The sequence below is a fragment of the Ceratotherium simum genome, chromosome 3 (assembly GCF_057802395.1).
Source record: "Ceratotherium simum simum isolate JZ-2026a chromosome 3, ASM5780239v1, whole genome shotgun sequence".
In the NCBI taxonomy this organism is placed as follows: domain Eukaryota; kingdom Metazoa; phylum Chordata; class Mammalia; order Perissodactyla; family Rhinocerotidae; genus Ceratotherium; species Ceratotherium simum.
Window position 1 is genome coordinate 15,156,715 of NC_141902.1, and position 21,266 is coordinate 15,177,980.

At 44.5% G+C, this 21,266-nt stretch overlaps 1 long non-coding RNA gene across 3 annotated transcripts in view; it reads left to right on the forward strand.

The window, feature by feature from the left end:
- Positions 1 to 13,889: 13,889 nt before the first annotated feature.
- The window catches only part of LOC147917436 (uncharacterized), a 68,754-nt gene continuing 61,377 nt past the window's right edge, over positions 13,890 to 21,266 (forward strand). For 2 of the 3 annotated variants that reach the window (XR_015551703.1, XR_015551701.1), the window contains exons 1-3: positions 13,891 to 14,060; positions 16,682 to 16,784; positions 18,585 to 18,684. This is a non-coding gene — a long non-coding RNA (uncharacterized LOC147917436). Of the gene's footprint in view, positions 14,061 to 16,681; positions 16,785 to 18,584; positions 18,685 to 21,266 lie in introns of all 3 variants that reach the window. The other variant, XR_015551702.1, reaches the window with a different exon arrangement.

Sequence of the window (21,266 nt, forward strand, 5' to 3'; positions counted from 1 at the left end):
CCAAAGAAGATATACAGATGGCCAACAGACACATGAAAAGATGTTCAACATCATTAACTGTCAGGGAAATACAAGTCAAAACGACAATGAGATATCACCTCACCTGTCAGAGTGGCTATAATCAACAAGACAGGAAACAACAAGTATTGGAGAGGATGTAGAGAGAAGGGGATTCTCATACGCCGCTGGTGGGAGTACAAACTGGTGCAGCCACTACGGAAAACGATGTGGAGATTCCTCAAAAAGTTAAGAATAGAACTACCATACGATCCAGCTATTCCACTGCTGGATATTTGTCCAAAGAACAGGAAAACATGAATGTGTAAAGATACACGCACCCCTGTGTTCATTGCAGCATTATGCATAGTAGCCAAGACTTGGAAGCAACCTAAGTGCCCATCAAGGGACGAATGGATGAAGAAGATGTCGTATAATATATACACAATGGAATGCTACTCAGCCATAAGAAACGATGAAATCCAGCCACTTGTGACAACATGGATGGACCTTGAGGGTATTATGCTAAGTGAAATAGGTCAGAGGGAGAAAGTCAAATACCATATGATCTCACTCGTAAGTAGAAGCTAAAAACAACAACAAACAGTCACATAGAGACAGAGATTGGATTGGTGGTTACCAGAGAGGAAGGAGGGAGAGAGGACGGCGAAAGGGATGATAGGCACATGTGTGTGGTGATGGATTGTAATTAGTCTTTTGGTGGTGAACATGATGTAATCTATACAGAAATCGAAATATAATGATGTACACCTGAAATTTATACAATGTTGTAAAGCAATGTTATCACAATAAAAAAAATTGATGATGTTTTGACACGTGTCAAACAGAAGAATGCCAAAGGAATTCCAAGAAGTGAAATATGGGATGAGATAATCTCTTGGGCTTCAGGAGCTGTCCTTAAGACGCCATCATTCTACTTTGTATCCTAGAAAGTTGCTGAATGGGATAAAATTGAGATATGATAACAAAATGACACTAATGATAAAAAAAAGACACTTTTCATCTGTGTTTTATAATTCAAAGCAAGAGTTGTCAATCTTTCCATTTCAGTTTTTGAAGGACTAAATATTGTACGTATGTTAGTCAAAGATAAGACACTATTTCAAGCTGCCTGTTCATCTTTCATTTAGTTTGTCAACCACATTTATTGGACATAAAAATGTGCTAAGCATCTTGGGAAATCAGGAAAGGAAGTTGGAGGCCTTATCCTGGAGGGTACGTGAATGGAGTTGTCTCTGGGCTTTTGTGACAGACTTGGGCCCATCATGGGCTCCTAGATTGTAAGTTACTTAGGAAGGAGGACTTTTCCTTCCGTCTCCACTGGCACTTATCCTGTGCTCTGTAGAATGCCACTTTCCCCAGGGAAGCCAAGCCATCCATTTTTCCTTCATTGTGGAGTAGCAGCAGATATGTTTCTTCCCATTTTGCTGATAGCAAAAGTGAAGCAAAGTAAATTGTAAAGGTCACTTCAGATAACTTCCTCTGACTCTGAAATCTTAAGGTTTCGCAACAAGTAACAGAAGGAAAAGGATCATAGATGACAAGTAGGTCCTCCACTGTCAAAAGCTGTGCTTTCTGGAAGAGTGTGGAGAGTGTGTGGAGTGGGTTTCTGTGCAGTTACAAAAAAGAGAAACGTTCAAAAAATTGGTGAGCCCACGCATCTCTCTTGCGACCAAAGGGAGTCCCCTGACTTTTCAAAGTGCATTTTAAAAAGTCATATATGTACTATCTTGAAAGCTGTAGTAAAAGAAAAAAACAATCCCCTCAAACAATAGACATATTTGGGGGAATTCTTGAGAGGGATGTGGTAATTTTATAACTGAGACAGCAAACATAAAGATTTAAGGAATGATAAATTCTCCCAGTGGAAATCTTTTCTCTTTCCCAACATGGCATGCGATTGCCTGCAGGCTTTTCTAGTCAGAGAAGCCACCTGCATCTCTTACCCTGTGAATATTCAGGAAGACTCTCAGTACTTCTGCTAATTTATGTCTGTGTGATTAAGATCTTTATTGGACGATTGTGCAATATCAGGATCAGTAACCAGGGACTTTGGAATGATAGTCGACACTCAGAAACCCCTCTTGTGGGATGGATGTGCAACTCGAGGAGAACACACATTCCTCTGTCAATTAGGTTTTTAGGTTCATGGCCTGAGAAAACAATGAAATCAGTCAGGTATTTAGCAAGAGGGAGTATGATACAATAAAATCGCTCATAATGCATTTAGCTCAATTCACTCGGAAAGCAAAGGGTAGAGGCCAAGAGAAAGAAAGAATGGTTGTATAGTTCAGATCGCTCCAAGAAATTATAAATGGACTTATTGACTATGTCTCAGAACAGCTACCTAGAAGGTTTCCTTCTAATTGTACCATAACGAATGTCTTAAAAAATAATTGGGAGTAGGATTGGATGAAAAAGAAAAAAGAAAAACCTCACAAACCTATTTGCATTAATTTTTCAGGACATATTTTTGGCTCTTTACTTCTTATTTCTGACTTATCTTGTTCTCTGAGAAAACCTGCATATATCTCCAACTAGAAGAGAGGGTGAAGGAGAACTTAGAAATATGTTTGCTTTCGTTCCTTTACACTTGAACCTGCTCTGCTTCTGAGACACTTATACAGTGGAAGAAAAATCCTTCATACAGGACTCACAGACTAGTCCCTGCGCCACTCCCCCATCACCTCCCACCACCCTACTTGCACTGGCCTCCCACCACCCTACTTGCACTGGTCAGGAAGAATTGCTATGGCCTGGCCCGCATAGTAGTGTCCTTTTTGTAGAGTGGCTCTAAAAGGGAAGTAGGGTAATACTGGAAGGACTCCCAGGGAAAGCTGAGCTGCCTATAAGAGGTCTGCCCAGGAGCCCTAACCGTTGCTTTCTGATGTTTCCAATTTTCCTGTGCGGCACAAAAGAAGCCTTGAATTCAGAGAGTCTTGAGGTTTTACTTCTAGGAGTTATATCAGCACAGGTTACCAGGCCAGAGCCTCAAGATCACCATTGTAGCTCTAGGAATGGATACAATCGGTATATGACCACCTGTGCTTCCAGGCAGATCCCAAGCGTGGGTAGGGTGGTGCTATCAGAGGGATCAGCAGTGGTGGTAACAGTGTAGATGGGGCTGGAGCACATTCTCTTTAGCTCAAAAGGCTGAGCAGAGGCGGAAAAGATGCTCTTTCTTTTACAGAGGGAATACGAAGACTAGAGGTGGGCCAGAGAATTACAAACAGTATTCAGGGAATTGCAATGCTAGAAATGGGACAGTTCCCTATTCTTTGTATGGAGGCAGCATACCAGGTATTGACATAGCTGATTTGTTCTCTGCGTCAGCCCATCTCCATCTTGAAAAGTGCTATTTGGGGGCTAATGAAACTTGGCTAGATTCAAGCAATAGGTATCAAATGTCCAGCCAACTTGTACCTGCTTGGGGAGAGCCAGTTTTGTGCATGTCTTCCCAACTCTGTGTTCAGTGATACCATGTCAGCAGCTCGAAATGGGAGGGAGTATTTACACCATGGAAGTTGGCAAAGTCTACAAATCAGAGCTAGCTGTCAAACATCTACCAGCACGCCACTGTCTTGAACTTTTCCGTTTTGAATCAATAGACTAGTTTGGACCGAGGAATTCACTTTCCTTTGAGTAGATCTGCCATCGTAATCCTTGCCACTCACTTCTATTTCCAATGTCTCTCCTGTTCTGCTTGCCTCTGGTTAAAGCTCTTCCTCCTCTCTTGATTCCCCCAGCACTTTCTATCTGCAACACTCATTGGACATTTGCACCCTTTACCTTGTTTGGTTTTGTTGTTGTCGCTGTTTTACTGTATTCCCTGTACCTCCAATTAGCATGTGAGGGTGAGGAGAATAGGTACTGTTTAGGGGCATCAGCAATGGTGGTAACAGGGGTAGTTCAATAGAGGGCTTAAGCAGAGAGGAAAGTGATTTGAAAGGCATATTAAAATAATTTAAAGTCTGGGGGTAACAGATATCCAATATAAATGACATGACGGAAAGGACTTTGTGGGTCTCATTCTGAAGATATTCAAAAGTTCTCATAATGTGCCTTTTTTATGAGGCTTGGTTAGTGATTTTTTTTAATCATCACTGTTGGTTCCCAATCAAAACTACTCAAGAAGTAGCCTTCTCTAAGGAGAGGAGAGGAGATTGTGCAAGGGGTAAATTGGAGCAAGAAACTATCACTACCTACTAGCTGCACTTCCCGGGAGATCCTTCAAGAGAGTTCTGGAATGGAAGGAGGAGGGAGTAGTTTACCTACTGTGTGTCTGTTAGCAGGAGGTTTTCGCCTTAGCTTCTTATACATCACTCTCCTCTCTACCCCCACTCGTACACGCATTTGGGGGCTTTTCCCCCTGGCGCCCAAAGAGTCCCAGCTAGCTTATAGTTCTCCATCTTCTGTTTCCAGAACTCATGGTCTTCTATCCCAGGAGGCCTTCTACTGAAGAGATCCCAGATAAAGGTGACCTATCAGAGAGGATTGTCCATGCGGTTTACAGAAGCAATTTCAAAGTGGGGCCTAGGGCCTTGAGCCCTGATAGAGGGGGTCTGGGTGACTACAAGATGGGCAACATCCCCTTTGAGTCACACTAAGAGACTGTGCCAGAGTCTGGCTTTTCTGGTGAACGCAGGCCTTTGGGAGCAGGTTGTCCTGAAGACTGAGTGAGTATGTCTGTGTAAGTGGGGTGGGTGGAGGGGATGTGCAAGAGAGGAGAGGCGAGCGCAGGCTCCACGGCCACCCTGGGCCTGCCCGTCTTTGCTCACTACCAGGCGCTGGAGGAGCTTGCTGCTTTTATTCTGCTTCCCAGACTAGCCAGGGATCCACTAATTCCACTAATATGTGGAAGACTCTTTGAAGACAAGGTGATGAGTCGGGGGAAGAGTAACAATAAAAAGGTGAGGACAAAGGAGCAGGTTTGTTTTAAACACATTTTTCTTCCCCTGGACGTGCCTTTTTGTCGACCTGGAACATATATTGGTGTCCTACACATATGGTATTGGGATTTTTTTTCAAGCAAAATTCTGGATCCTGTGCAATGTAAATGACTTTCTGCATCACCATTTCAGACATGTCAGTAAATTACATTGCTCACCAGTGCTGTTATGCAAGTGGAGCTTTGCTTTGAAACTACTCAGAGAAGAGGATGAGAGGATAGTTGACATGTAGGTTATAAACAAAGGCATTTTCATTTTTTATTAATATAAAATTGCTTTCCTGACCTCCACTAAATAGATGATGAACAAATAGTGAAAGCATATTGATGGAAGAAGTGCTAAACCATTAGCCTAGTCAGGGACACCTGACCTTGTAAATGAGTGAATGGATGAATGAATGATGCCTTGGAATAAATATCACTGGTGTCAGCTATTCTAGCACCAAAGCTGGTGCTTTGAATTAAGGAGGTAAAATTGTGGGGGGAGGGGGTAATAGACCTATATGTCAATATAGTTGCTCTTTTCTTTTAAAAAAAACCTTGGAAACCCTGCTTAATTTTTATTTAGTTTAGTCCTTTATATCTACCTGGGCTCATATTGCCTACATATTTTTAAGTGCCATGAAATCAAGATTTGAGGAGCCTAATTCTCCACAAACACAGATTCTCTACTCGAATTTTCCCTTTTGTCTTTAGGTGAAAGCAAATGCTATTTCAGGTGATCACAGGCCTAGGTCAACAGCGAAGGCTTGGTGTCTCTTTATTCAGGCATCCGGCTGCTTAACACCATAAAGTAAAGCATGTCTGGAAGCACAGGGTAAGATAAACAGAAGGGTTTTGACATCAGGACCTACAATCCTGTTCCTACATGCTCCACATAATTGGATAGCAAACAATGCTCTTTTCTTCCTTATGACCCTCTGCATTGCTGTGGAAACCTGAGCAAAACTGTGATAATTGCCATGATTGTGCACTTGAAATTCCTGAGCTCAGCAATGATGTGGAAAGGGTGGCAAGCTCTTTGTGGTTTTTATGAAATAGAGTAAAACCTGGGATAGACGGTGGCCAGTGTTAGCAGTTGGTACCAGGTACTATACAGTTAAATTTTTGAAAAAACACATTTACCAGTGAACTTCTCCTATATTGACAAGTTTTAAGCACTGTTTCATCTGTGTTTGTTGGCAGGGGGCCTGTCAGTGCTCCTCGGGCTCCATCACGTACGGTGTCCTAGGAGGTGGGCCACTACTTATGAGCAGAGGCTGCAGGGAAAAGACACATGCTTTGAGTGGCTGCCCTCCCTGCCCTAACCCTAAAGCTCTGTCCAGGTCCAGCTGCGTGATTTGTGGGGCTCATTGCAAAATGAAAATGCAGGGTCCCTTGTTAAAAACTTTATTAAGGCAGTGACAGTAGAGCAGTCAATCAAGCATGGGACCCTCCTCAGCCAGGGCCCTGTGTGACTCGCAGGTCGCAGGCCCATGAAGCACGCCCTGGCTTGGACCTTCCTAAATAAAAAGATGGGGTAAGAAGGGAAGGACCCTAATCCTCCCGGGCACAACGTGCAGCTTGTGCCACATGCCCCTGGGGACATGGGGATGTTTCATTGAGGGCCCAGGGCCCCATTCCTCCTGCCCTGGAGAATAAGAGACAGAAGCCTGGAGTGAATGACAGGGTCGCCTTCAAGGACCCTTCTAAACCTCAGAGTCTGTGACTTCGAAGCCCTTACCCTGAAGGAACTCTAATTCTAAAATGCTGGACTTGTCTTCATTACTCTTTACAAATTGAGAATGGCAGCTTTACCACTTACTAACAATTACGGGCTGGTGACTTGTCATCTCTGAGCCTCAGTTTCCTTGTCTGTAAACCGGAGAGAATACTTACCTCATGGAGTGGTCGTGAGGGTGAAATTACAGGACAGATGTGAAGAGCTCAGTAGAGTTCCAGGCACATAGTCAACTCTCGGTCACAGTGATGATTATCACTATTGTCATGGTAACCTCTTGCCTTTGGAAAAGTGTGTGTGCGAGAGAAAAGCCCTCTTTGTGTACTAGCCACTCAGGCCCCCGGGTGACAACTTGGTTGAAGGCTTACGCTTCCCCGGCAGGCCTCCTCTGACTCCTTTTTTCCCAGCTTTCTCCAGCTTAACTCCTTTCACATGTAGACTCTTCACATGTAGACTCTTTTGAATATGATGAAAGTCTACATACTAACAAAGCCACTGCTGCCAGCAAGGTCACCTAAAGAGAGGCAGCCCTGTCCTTTGGGCATGCAGAACAACATGCATTTATTCAGACACTCTGAGGCTTACGCTGCTACGCTGAGCCCGGGTTTATGTGTATATTCCCTCTCAGAGCCTCTTTCCAAGCCAGACAGAGGGAATCTCTTAAACTCTTGACTCAGCTTGGAGAGGTCATCAAGATGCATTTGTTGGCATTGTTGGTGACATCAGACTGTTTCACAGATCCTGTTCTGATCCAGCAGTTGGGAGGCACGAGCTTGCTCTTTCTAAGAGTATGGAGTCCCTGTCAGTTGTCACTCCCTCCTCTTGCCTCCTAGAATGGGGGTGCGCATGGAGTCGCTGGCCCGAGTTAGGTCAATGCAGCATTTTAGGGCAGTGGGCCGACTCTACTTGAAATGTTTGCAATATCCCCACTTGCTCCCTCAGAACTGAAGGAATCTCTTGGACCTGTAGACACCCCCCCCACCAACCTCCACCCCCTTGAACTTCCCCTGCATGTGAAAGCATAGTTCAGCCCCTACGGTGGGATCTGACTTCTCTGCCTCCAAAGTGTTCAGCATGCCATCCTTCTTTCCAGGAAAGAGTGTTTTATTTCAGCAAATGGAGTGTCTTGCTAATGACCTGCACCTTTGCTTCTGTCTTGGAGCAGATGGCTGAGTGTAGATCTAGTTGAAAGATTTTTGGCCATAGCAGATTTGTCAGAACAGAAAGGACACTTACGTTTGTCAAGCCCCTTCTGGGTTTCCAGCACTGTAGTAGGGTTACTGTTATCTTATTTACTCTTGCAAGGTGGAATTTATCTCATTTTTTTGTTGATGAAGAAACTGAGGCTGTTTTGGTATGTTGCCCGAATGAGCATAGCTGGTAAGTGGCAGAACCAGCATTTAAATCCATTTCTGACTCGTGTTCCTCTTGCTACTGTTTGTTGCCTCACTAGACTAGCATCCTCAAATGGGAATATTCATCCTAGCGCGTGGGGCCTCAGCTGCGAGGCAGGCTGCCGTTCTATACGTACAGGCAGGGAGGAGCAGGGGAGGGCAGAGCTTGGTGGGGTATCTGCTCTAGTAACGTGAGCAGTATCTGGAGGGCACAGAAGCCCCCAGGAGGCTGTCCACTGGCACTTGGCTCTCATTAGAAGACAGAGTGAACACGGGGCCCAGAGAACCTTGGGTACTACCTAAATGTCTGGTTTCTCCCATGATTAGCTATAAGAAGAGAAGCAACTAAAAGTATATATCAGGATAATAATACTTGGAGACATGGTGGAAGGAGTCCCATAGAATCCTATAGCACATGGGCTCAGGGAAGGGGTCAAAATCAGCTCTTTAAAAACCTGGATGAAGAGCTGAGCCAGATACCCCACTGATGTCTCTGGCAACATTGCCTTTGAGGTATTCTAGTAAATGGGGCTGGGACTGCTTGGTAGAGAGTCCTTGGGCAGCCTGGCATGGCAATAGGTAAGTGTCACAGAAGACCTGGCTGTGCCACTGTGAAACAAGGTTCACTCTGCTTTAGAAGAGCCTCCTACCAAGACCCACTCCAGACCCCTCCCATTGATAGAAGTGGTGTCCCAGGGCTCCTGATATCTCATGGGGGTGGGGGTTGGACTAGGAAACTGACAGGGCTGCTGTAGGTGGAAGTCCCCAGCACTTAGCAGCTCAGGGCTATAAGCAACAGGGCCTAACGCTTTTATTTTAGCTTCATTTTAGCTGTTCCATGGTTGTTCCAGGGCAGGGATGAGCTTGGTAGAGGGCGGGAGCATCAGTGGGACTTAAGGGTGACAGATACCTATCCGTGACCTCCCTGATTATGACAATCTCCCTATTGTACACACTCATACTACAAGGAAACTGGTATCACAATTCATTTAAAATTTATTTGTGTGATTCTTTGAGTAATATGTCTTTCAGTCCGTCTGATTTTGCTCATCATTGATTCTCAACGCTTAGTACATTGCCCATCACATAGAGCAAGCGTTCAAATAAATAGTTCTTAATGAATTAATTAAAGAAAAGAAGTGCTGGAAGTACTAAAAGAAAAGAAACTGTCTCAGAAACAGTTTAGTGCTGCCTTTCTTGTCTCTGCTGATTAAGTCCACGACAGATACCATAATTATGAGTTCCAGATAAGAATCCAGAAAATGCTATCTTTTGCAATGTTGTAGAAATGCAACCTTTGTTCCTCTTCACTTACTGGGAATACATTTGTCTTTGAATGAAATGAGGCATTGGGGCAGTAAATATGCCCTTTTGCCCTGGCCCTGAATTTCTCAGTTACAGTTCACATTGAATCACAGGGAAAAGCCAAATAAAGGAAAATGGATCTTAAAGCTCTGCCTGGGGATGCAAGGTCAAGGCAAATGTCATGGGGAGGCTGAATGCAGGAAGATTTGGAGGTTGCCTGTGTGGTTTCAGGGTATCTAAAAGGCTAGCTTGCCCCCAAAGACCCTTGTATTTGTCTAATTTAAGGGTCACAAATTTCTATCTTTATGTATTTCTCTTTGGCTTAAGAATTGACTCTTGAGAAACTCGATGACAGCATAAACATTTTCCTGGGTGAGATGGGTGTGAAGCCATGAGCACCTGGAAGCTTGGAAGCATGAATTGTTTTGATAAGTTAACCAGCTGTTACTAACTGAGCAGAGGCCTTTCAAGGACCAGAAGGAAAGTAAGAGGTAAAGTTGGAAGGAGAATGAAGTGTGGGGAATTTAGGGGCTGGTGGGAGTTGGGAGAAAGGTTTTGAGAAGGGTGGTCTCATGGAATATTGCTGTTGGAGCAAGTAGGAACTTGGCAGAGAAATGTTGCCAGGGTCTCAGCAAATACCTGGGTTCACTCCAACTGGATATTTTGACAGGGAGTTTAACGAAGAGACTATTACCAATGTGTGATCAGGGTTTAGGGAAATCAAGACAGGGATAGTACAGCACCCTGGGACAAACACTAACAGAGAACTAGCTGCTCCACCCCCAGCCTAAGGGAGCAAGGGGAGAGAGCAGCTGCAGGAGAGGCCACTTACGAAATGTGGTGGATTAAAGATAGTATAAAATTCTTTTATATTCCTTTCATCAAGAGCGGGATCTATGTTCTCTCCCCTTGAATCAGAGGGGCCTCTGCAACTGCTGTGACCAATAGAACATGGCAGAAGGGATGTTGTGCCAGTTTCTAGGCCAAGGCCCTAAGAGACTGGCAGCTTCCATTTCCTTTCTCTTGGACCACTTGCTCTTGGAACAAAAACATCTTGCTGGGAGGAAGTCTAACAGCCCCAAGGAGAGGCCCCCCTCTGGAGAACTCCTTCAACAGCCAGATGATAACTAGCATCCACATGCTGGCCATCTTGGAAGTAGATTCTCCAGCCCAATCCAGCTGCCCCAGCTTATGTCACATGGAACAGAGATGAGCTGCCCCACCAGGCCCTGTCCAAATTATAGGTTCATCAATAAAATAAATGATTGTTGTTTTCAGCTACTAAGTGTTGGGGGTAGTTTGTTACCTACCAATGGATGCCACATATATGAGCTGTAGCCTCAGTAGAGGGAAACAGATAACCCATGGTAACTGGGCAGGAAGGGAGCCAGGGGACAGGCCCTGGCCTCCATCTCCTTCTGCCTGCTTATCTATTGCTAGTGACCTCCACTGGATGAACCCTACGAAAACCAGAGGGCAAGGAATCTGTTGACACCGTACTGATAGGTCAGCCTCCTGGGACACAGAGCAGTTTGGAAAAGTGTGAAGGGGAGATCTGGAGGGACAAATGGAAGACATCCAGCGTGGGCACCAGGCAATTTGAAATTGGTTTCATGGCGTTGACCCCATTTGGTAAAACTCAACTGCCCAACACAGCAGAACACAAACCTTAAAAGACAAAGGCCAGAGTCAGTTTTAGAAGGTAGTCAGGTATGTGATCAGTAAGCCAGAAAGGAGAAAAATTTGCCTAAGACATTTCTTAATCAAACAGGTAAGCTGTAAAATGTGGTCATGCCCTATTTATGTCAGCCCCTCGGGAGCAGTGTTGTGGCTGAGCCACTCACTCCTCAATTTCCTGAGTGGCTGTCTGAGGCGAGCCCTGCGGAGCCTGAGACCAGTGAAGGAACTGGCTCTGCCTTTATGTCTCATAAAATAAATATCTGTGCTTCCAAGGAAATTGGAATAATCTGGCTAAGGAAGAGACGGACACCTTACAGGGCTAGAAGCCCCAGATTGTCAAACCCAGGTAACTTGGGTAGAATCAAGACTCGTGTTACCTTGCTAGTTAGAGGCCAGTGGCAACGAACCCACCAGCCCCTGAAGGGGATCCCTGGAGCAGTGTGCAGAGGGAGGAGCCCCTTCAGATCTGCCTCCAGGAGGGCAGGAGGCCACTCCCTGGGCTTCGGGGCCAATGTCCAGCAGGAATTTTGCAAAATCTAGTGAGTGAAGCTTTGGAAGACTGCCCTGGCTTAAAGGGAGGTGGTGGAGCATGTTGATTAGAGCTGGGATTCAGGAGTCTGGCTACCCGGAATCAAATTCTGGCTCTGCCTCTTGCCAGCTGTGTAGCCTTAACTCCTCTCTGATTTGTTTTCTCATCAGTACAGTGGGGAGACTAGTACACACGATGTGCAGCTTTTGTGAAGGATAACTGAGCTCTCACCATGTACTGAGGGAAACACAGGATAAAGTGGTTTAAGAGCACAGGCTCTGGAGCCAGCCGGCGGGGGTTAGAATCCCGCCCCCACCACTCACCATATGCGTGTGGTGGGGCAAGTTACTTAATTTCTCCGCCTTGGTGTCCTCTTTTATAGGGGTAATAGCAGTGCTGCCTTCATTTGGTTGTCATGAAGACTCCTGGGTTAATCTATGGGAAGGGTTTAGAGTGGGTGGTGGCTGCACTTCGAGAGTGCTCCCTTCTCTGTGATGAGCACAATGCCAGCTACATCCCGGCGTGTTTGGCGCATAGCAACCTCGCAATAGTATTTGCATTCTACTGGAAGCACCGACTAGAGGGAGAAACCCTGTGCTCAGTTCAGATTCCACAGGGGATCCCCGACTGTCCTGCCTCTGGGTTGCTGGCTCCGGGTAGTTGAACTATCTGTTCCCACACGTGTGGTCACACCGGCCTCTGTTTTTTGCTCTGCCCACCAAAGACATCATTCCCCGCAGTGGCACTCTTAGACCCAGCCGGGCAGAACAGGGCTGCCACGGCCAGTGGGGGTGACTGATGGCTCACAGGGAGCTGGGCTTCCCTTCTGCCCTGGGTCCTGGTTGTGAAAGAAAGCAAATGAAAAATGGTAGCAATAAGGAAGGCTGCTCCTGGTTTGTTTCCAGGTAAATGACATGACTTAGGCCTAAGACTGCCAAATCTGGAATCTGAGCAACCTGGTTTTCTTTCTGGCTTCTGGAACCCACTTGTGATATTGCTACTCCCTGGCCTCAAGTGTACACTTCCTTAAAATCTTGCCCTACTAAGGCTTTGTCACGACTGATTTGCCTGTTGGAGCGTGGCTTGCTCTGATAGACAGATGCAGGGGTGGGCTGTGGCTGAGACACAGCAGCCGCAGGTAAATATTCCAGAGCACTACTAGGCAGGAGACAAAACTCCCTTCTTGGCCCATGCTGATGGGCTGGGTGAAGTCACATTAGTGCTTAACCTCCCGGGGCCTCTTTTTGCAAAATGATGGCAACATTAGCTGACTCTGGGGAGTATCCTGAGACTAATGAAATCCATGGAGAAAGAACCAAGGAAAATCAGGTGGTGGTATTTATTGTGTCGACAGAGCAATTCTGCTCATCAGATCCTCTGATTTTAGGGCCTGGGGGGTCATCCTCAGGTAGACGGTTCTCCTTCCTTCCTCCCTCCCTGTTCCCACCCTTCCCTGCAGACCAGGAAGATTCTCAGGAATGCTTGCCACTTGGACTGGCAAAGGAGCAGGAGTTCTGGGAAGAAAGCCATTCAGGGAGCCTGGCCTGCTCTGGGAATGCAGGAGATTTTCCTTCAGGGGTGAGTTCTCCGAGAGCCCAAAGAAGGGCTGCCCTCACCCTCCTCACCCATGCTGACCTGGAAAAATTGCAGCCCACAAGCCACGCTCTGTTTCTTAGCTCTGCCCTTCCATAAGGTGCCATTCCTCCTGAGAGGGCAAAGCTGCTGTTCCAGGCTCAGTCTCACGTATTGTGTGATGAAAGACACGGTACAAAGTACAGCAAATAAACTTACAATTTCCAACATCCAACCACAGAGCCTGACTGCAAAATAAAGCCATCCCTGTTAAACTGCAGTTTTTGCAGGTAAAATTTTCCATCAGCCACCAGAGGGTGCCCACAGAGCTCTCTGAAAATGACCAAAACCTGAAGAATTAAGAGGAGAAAGAAAATTTCCAGTGCATGTAAGACCAAGACAAAATACAGCTCGCCTACAACTGACTGGAACAGATGCACAGGCTGGCTCAGGAGCTGTGAGTTAGCAGGGGAAGAAGAGCCAGAGTGGAGTGATAGAAATTACCTGAATTTTAGCTAAACAAGTTGCTTCTTGATTTTAAGTTGTCAATTGCAATAGTGCTTTGAGGACTAGCCCAGGGCGCATATTCATTTGCTGGCAAAACTCCCTTCCCTACGCTTTCCCCATCCGTGGGTACCAAGGAAATGCAAATACATGCAAATATTAGCCTAAGCCATTGGCTTCTTGGAGGGTAAGGCTGCTGCTTTAAAAAAAAATCCTACAATGCAACGGAAAGGACAGAGATTTTCTGAGTCACTGCTGCTGCATGAGAGTGAGGCCTCAGGAAGAAGAAATGGAGAAGCCGTGGTTCTCTGAAGAGATGGCTTTGTGCGGAGCATGCCTGGAATGAGAGGAGCAGAGGACCAGCTCCCACCCTCTCCCCAGCAGGGTCTGGTAAGCCGGCTGTCTCTGGTAACCCTGTATCTCCAGGGCCTGGCCCGGTGACTGACACACAGTAGGTGCCTGTAAATGTTTGCTGAATGAGTGAGTGAATGAATGAATGGGAAGTGAGCTGGAGTGGGTAGGTCACTGCCTGGGCTGACTGGGAGCTTTCACCAGGGTGAGGGGAGAAATGGGAAAGGGGTGGGTGGGAGTGGAAGGGTAATTTTCCAGGAAGAAGCAGTCCCATTTTCCATCTGGGTTGCCTCTGCCTCAGGCCTTTTCTGTGGATGTTCAAGACTCTAGAACAAAATGTTTTGGCCTTGTCCTAATGCTGGTCCAACTGCCCAGTGGCGCCATTCATTCACATGATCCACTCATTCACAGTTATTGGGTATCTGATGGGGACGCTGGCAGTTATCCCTTGTCCCCGTGCAGGGGACCCCAGCTCCCTTAGCCATTCCTTGGTGAACTGGAGATGTAAATGCTGGAGGAAGTGAGCACAGTACTAATACTGGGCAACGGCTTTGGCTCTCTGGAAATCCAGCCAGCAGAGAACTGGGCATTGGTTGCTGAGCAGTTGGGCCATTTATCTCACTGACAAGTGCATATGTGTGTATATGCTGTGTGTGTGTGTGACTATGCAAACATGAGTGTGGGTTGCAATAATGCTTTGCCCTTGCATGGGGGTCTACCATTTATGCAGCACTTTGACAGCACTCAGGGCCTTTTGCTGGTACATACAAGGAAGAGAAGAGGTGATTGACTTTAAATTTAGAAACAGCTATAGTTTGGGGACAGAAATTATTTTACTTAGATTTCTACACTTCCAATTCATCACGGAAGGAATTATGATGTCCGCACCTTGCAGGGTATAACGTTGCCCTACACGCGCTCCTTTTCTAATATTTCCCCCTTGTGGTAGCTTTAATGATAATTTGGGGGGGCCTTCAGATGAGCCAGGAGGGCTGCTTGACTTGGAAGAAAGAGAATAGTTTTAGGAATTATCCTGTCTCTCTCTTCTCCTGCTCAGGGCTAAGTCTGTCCTTCTGATTAGCACAATAATGACCATCTTTTCCCCACCAGACTGAGAAGCATGGTTTCTAAGGCCATGACCTTTTTGGTGTGCAAATCTCACACAGCTGAGGCACTGATGATTCCTGGGCCCTCTCTGAGCATTGGCCCAGCGGGATCCCCCATACTTTGTGGGCTCTGTGATGACGTAGGTTATGTCTTCTTCTAGTCCTTTTGAATTTCTGATCTTCAACAGGCCCTGGCACAGCACTGTGTGCTCGGGGAGGGTTAGACCCAAGTGATAAGCTATTAGGAAAAGGTCTCAACAAACCAGCTGTAGCTAAAGCAAAAGAAAAGTTTCTAGAAAGCTAAGCAGACTCCTGAAAGAAACTTCCATCAGATTTTTTTTGGTCAAAATAAGATCTTCTTTGGGGAAAAAAGAATCTATTTCTTAAAAAAGGGAAGAAAAGGAAACCCATAATTGGAGGCAAAGGATGGCCCAAAGAGCCTCTTTGCCTGAGCTCTCTGTCAAGGAGGGTCATATGCAGGCCAAAAGATTAGAGGGTTTGGACACCAATAGAGAGAGATCAGGGAACTGTTTACCTTAGATACACCATGGAACGTGGTGAGGTTATATGGGTTTGCGAGTTCCATTTTGTTAAATATGTAGAGATAGTCTCTTTGCTATTGCCAAGAATGAGCTAAAGGAAGCAAGTCAGCTTTAAAATTACCACTTTGTCAAGAAAGAAGAGAGCCAGTGTTATAAACATTTACCTTTTTCTTGGTATACTGAATAGATACAATCCTATAAAGTTCAACTAATTCCTTTTTATTAGACAAACATCTTGAATATCTACTATGATGCAGGCGCTGAGACCTATATTGACCTATATTGGAGGAGACTATGATGAACAAGACAACACAACCTGAATTTCTTGCCCTTGAGGGGTTCAGAGTCTATAGGGGGAGGCAGAAAAAATGACCAGATTGCATCCGAGAGGCCAAGCTTTGCCTGCACTCCTGTGGCCTCTGCAGGGGGAGCTCTGGCCCACAGCCTGCGGAAGGGGCAGTGCTCACTAGCACAGACTCCACTTCTCATGTGCTATAACTGTGCCAGAGATGGGCATCCAATGGCTGGCTGGGGGTCCAGCCCTTGGGTAACTCTAAGCTGAGCCAACCCAGTTTCTCACCTGAAAATCTGTAACTGGGATGCTGAAAGACAAAGTCAGTTAGATGTGGGGAGTGAGCTTCAAGTTTAAAGAGACTAAAAGAGACTTGGGGCTGAAGTCACCTTGATGAGCCGTGCACACCCAGAGAGTGTATGAAGCAAAGGAAGCCAGACAGGAGAGAGGATGAGAGAGGGGGAAGGGGTGACTCACAGAGAGAGCACTAGGAGAGAGTTTACAAGACTCAGAGATGAGGAGTCACTTCCCTTCCCAGCTCTAGTTTCCAGCTCCAAAATCAGAGGGCCTAATTCCTTATCTTTGTGTCCTGTGAAACTGTAGTTCTTTAAAATAAATTTCTTGCTTCCTGAGCTAACTGGAATGAGTTTTGTTGGGGTATAATCAGAAGTTCCCTGATTTTAATTCAAAATGTTATAGAATAATGTATTTGTTTCCTAGGGCTGCTGTAACAAATTACTACAAATTGGGTAACTTAAAACAACAGAAATGTATTCTCTCACAGTTCTGGAGGCCAGAAGTCTGAAATCAAGGTGTCAGCAAGGTTGGTTCCTTCTGGAGACTTTGAGGGAGAATCTGTTCCATGCTTCTCTCCTATCTTCTGGTGGTATCAGTAATTCTTGGTATTCCTTGGCTTGTAGATCCTTTGCTCCAATCTCTGTCTTTGTCTTCACGTCTTCACATGGTGCTCCCCCCACATGTGTGTCTCTGTAATTCTGTCTCTTATAAGGAGACTCACCATTGGATCTAACGCCCACTCTAGATAATCTGTGATGATCTCATCTAGAGATCGTCACCTTAATGACATCTGCAAAGGCTCTTATGGCAAACAAGATCACATTGTGAGGTTCAGGGTGGATATATTTTTATGGGGGACTACATTCAGCCCACTATAAACGAGGTACAAATGTGTTTATTGCTGGACTACTGACCTGGTGGACCACGCATGTGCTTAAATAAGCAACCGAGCAGCGCTACTGAGAGAGAGAGGGGGAGAGACAGCGTGTTTTCTTTAAAGAATTTGATATTTCAAAAAAAAAATGAAGTCTTTGTGGGAAAAATTATGATTTAGGATTGTTCTTAATTTTAATTTCATATTGAAGTGGAAGAAAGAAACCATACTTTCAGTGCCATGGGTCTCTAAATGTATTAATCAATGTAATTAGTGAATTTTAAATAGTTCAGTGTAGTTGGAAGGTAGAATGTGGGGGAGTCTTTTTTGTTGGTGGTGCTGGTTTCATTCTATTTTGTGTCTCACAATTATTGAGGCCACTGGTGACTTGAGCAGGAGCAACCACCACGTTGTTCACGTCACTGGGTTGGGGCTGAGGATTGAAGGGAAGTGCGAAGATTGTTAGCGTGGATATCTTTTGCAAGAAGCTTGACTGTGAAGTGAAAGAAAGATTTAAGGGTCTCTTAAAGGTGGTCTATGACCTCAGAAAGTTGATTAATAATCTGTTTGAATGCTACAATTAGCTTTAACCACTGTCAGAACTTCCTAGAGATGGTATCCACTGATGGTGTCGCTTAAACAGTACAAACTGACGTTGCTAACCAGGCCCAAAGCCTCCCCAGAGGTGCCTTCATTTCCTGGGTGAAACAGCGCCTCACCACCATGTTCACTTGGTCTTTCGTACAAGCTATTTCCCCTGCCTAGATGTCTTTCTTCCTTGATTACCTATTAATCTTTCAAAGCCCAGCTGGAACATTCCTTGTTTGTTCTACCACGAAGTTCCCCATGAAGTTGCTCATTCTTTAGAATTCCCATAGCACCCTTCAATTACGTACATAGCACTTATCACTGTGTTATGGAATTCCTTAATTTTCTGCCTCTCCCAGTAAATCATTGAGATCAGGATCCCTGTCTTTCTTTCCTCCAGTCCTCAGCTCCTCACAGAGTATTGGGCATATAGAATGAGCTCACTAAGTGTTTATTGAATAAATGAGTTTGCAGTTAATACATTACCAAAGACTAAGTGTGTGTGAGGAGGGACACTGCTGGATGTTTAGCAAAGGAAACCAGTCAGGAGAGAGAAAGAGAGAGGGGAAAGGAGCAGACCTCATTATCAGTCTCCATTACCCACTTCCATTACTACTAGAATCCAAGTTTTGTGCAAGTATCCACCCTCTTCCAGGCAGCCATGGGCCTTAGAGGAAACTCACCCTTCCCCAGCCCAGGGGTGGGTCTGATTGGTCTAAAGATAAACACATTCCTGTTGTCAGTGATTGATTCAGAATGGGGATGTTACTCAATTCTGGCCAATGATACATAGGAGACTTCTGAGAAATGTTTCCTTGTTCCTAAGAAGGAGAATAAAAAGAGATGCTGTCTCTTCTTTCCCAGAGTGTTGTCAAGTCTGGAGAGAAGACCTGGAAATACTGAAGCCATCTTGCCATCAGCCTGCGAATGGAGCCGACACCAAGAATGGCAGAACAGAAAAATGGTAAGATCCTGGATCTGAAATGATGTGGCCAGGCTACTGAATCTGCCTACCCAACCCCCCATCCCTTGAGAATTACAGTTATTGAAATTAATGCATTTTCTTATTGTGAAAGGCAATACTATGAATTGAAGTCCAAAGCATCCTAACTGAAACAACTTGCCATACAGTAAATATTCATTAAATATAATTTTATGTTAAAGTGATGGCCTTAGAAACAAAAGAGCATGTTCCCTGTGAACCTCTTATGCACTAGGATTTGAAAAAGTGCAATATGGTATTCCTATGGTCATCTCCTTAGAAGCCCGAGATTATTTCATTTATTTGACTATACCGCTCAGAAGATAGAGGCTAAATTTCTTTTCCTAGAAGATTAAGAAAAATTTGGTCATGAGCTATCTGAGGGGAAGTAAACAAAGTTGTAAGACACAGGCAGGAAACCTCATTTCTATTGGATCACTGACCCAAAGGAAAAGTCGCTGTGGGGAGATACATAAATAGTTTTAAAAATTGAGGTATAATTAATTTTAGTTAAGTTTTTAAAAATTAAAACAGGGTGCCACTGGCACATGAATAGAGAAATGAAACAGAATAGAAAATCAATAAGGAGACCCAAATTCATAAAGGGATTTAGCATATGTTAAAGGTCTCATTTCAAATCACTGGGGGAAACTAGATTTTTTTATCAATGACAGGGTAGCCAGCTATAATAATAAATAAATAATTCAAGTTGGAGCCATACCTTACACCACCAGATAAATTCCAGATAGGTTATAGATTTTAAATATGAAAATGTGAAATCATAAAAATATGAAAAAAAATGAAAGATTTTCTTATTGTAATTTATGAATGAAGAAACCTTTTTAAATACGACAAAAATTACAGGAATCATAAAATAAAAGGTTGAAAAATTCAACCATGCTTTAAAAAATGTGTGTGTGCAAAAACAGCCAAAGCTGAGTCAAAAGTCAATGGACAAACTGGGAAATCTATTTGCAACTTATTGCTACATATCAATAAGAAAAAGACCAACAACGCAATAGAAAAATGGGCAAAGGATATTGTGTCAGGTGATGTGCATTGGCAATTTGGCAATATCTGTCAAAATTATGAATATACATAATCTTTGATTCAGCAATTCTATTTATAGGATTATTTATAATAATTCTATTATTAGCAATTCTGTTAAATTACAGACATACTCCTATATGTGGAAATCACTTATTGAACAAGGTTAATCATTGTAGCATTGTTTGTAGTATCAAAAAATTGGAAATAACGAACATCACCTATGGGAGAGTGGTTAGACAAATGATGACAAGTTAATATAATGGATTACTATTCATCATTAAAAAAGATTGAGGAGCTCTTTGTGTACTGGTGTGGAATGCTCTCTAAGATATATTAAGTGAGAAAAGCAAGATACAGAAAAGAATAGTCAGTTACCATTTATGTAAATAAAAGATGGTGAGGGTGCGCCTTACACAAATTCGCTTGTATATTTCTGTAAGGGAAAGTAGGAAGTCCACGACACTGATGCCTCTGGAGGGGGAACTGGGTGGCTGGAGCATATGAGTGGGTGGAGGGACACTCCACTGTATACAACTGTATGCTTTTTGAATTATGAACTCTGTGAATGTATTACCTATTCCAATTCCAAAATAAATAAATTACACTTCAAAAGATTTTTTTTTTTTTTGTGAGGAAGATCAGCCCTGAGCTAACATCCATGCCAATCCTCCTCTTTTTGCTGAGGAAGACTGGCCCTGAGCTAACATCTGTGCCCATCTTCTGCCACTTTATGTGGGATGCTGCCACAGCATGGCCTGACAAGCGGTGCGCCGGTGCACGCCCGGGATCCGAACCCAGGCTGCCAGCAGCAGAGCGTGCGCACTTAACCGCTCCGCCACGGGGCCAGCCCCCAAAAGATATTTTGAAGAGAGAAAGAGAAAACCCTCAATGCTTAAAAAATGAAAACTAAAAATGAGGCACTGTAAATTGGGATCAATAAATGCAGCACACCCATATCCAGCATGAGTAGGGCCTAGCATCTCCACCAACATCTTCAGCCCTCTACCAACCTTAGGTAGACTGCAGCTTGACTTGCCAGCCCTTTACCACCTCCCATCACTCCCATCCCTCCTGCCCCAAGGTCAAGCTGTCTGCCAAGATTCCCCTCTGTGCTTCTGTCTTCTTCACACCCAGGGCAGAGCACTAAGCAGAGGGCATCCTACATTTCTCTGGTGGGCACCACTAATGGGAGCAATTGTCTGAAGGGTAGAAGAGTAGTTGAGAAACTTAATTTTGGAAAATTAGACTAAGGCAGAAGAAAATGAAGCAGGTGAAGATAGGAGGTTTTCACCTGTCAAGTATTGTAATAGGGCAGGTGAGAGGAAATGGCAATAAATCATAGAAAGGAGGAGAATCACCTACTTGCCACACTTTGGCTGAATTTTTCTCTTCCCAGACCCCTGTAGTTGATGCCTTATTAACATCAGAGGGGATTTGATGACTTGTCATATTCAGTCCTGACTACCGAAATGAAAGGGTTAGAAAATGAAAAGTATGGAAAATGAAAATCAATT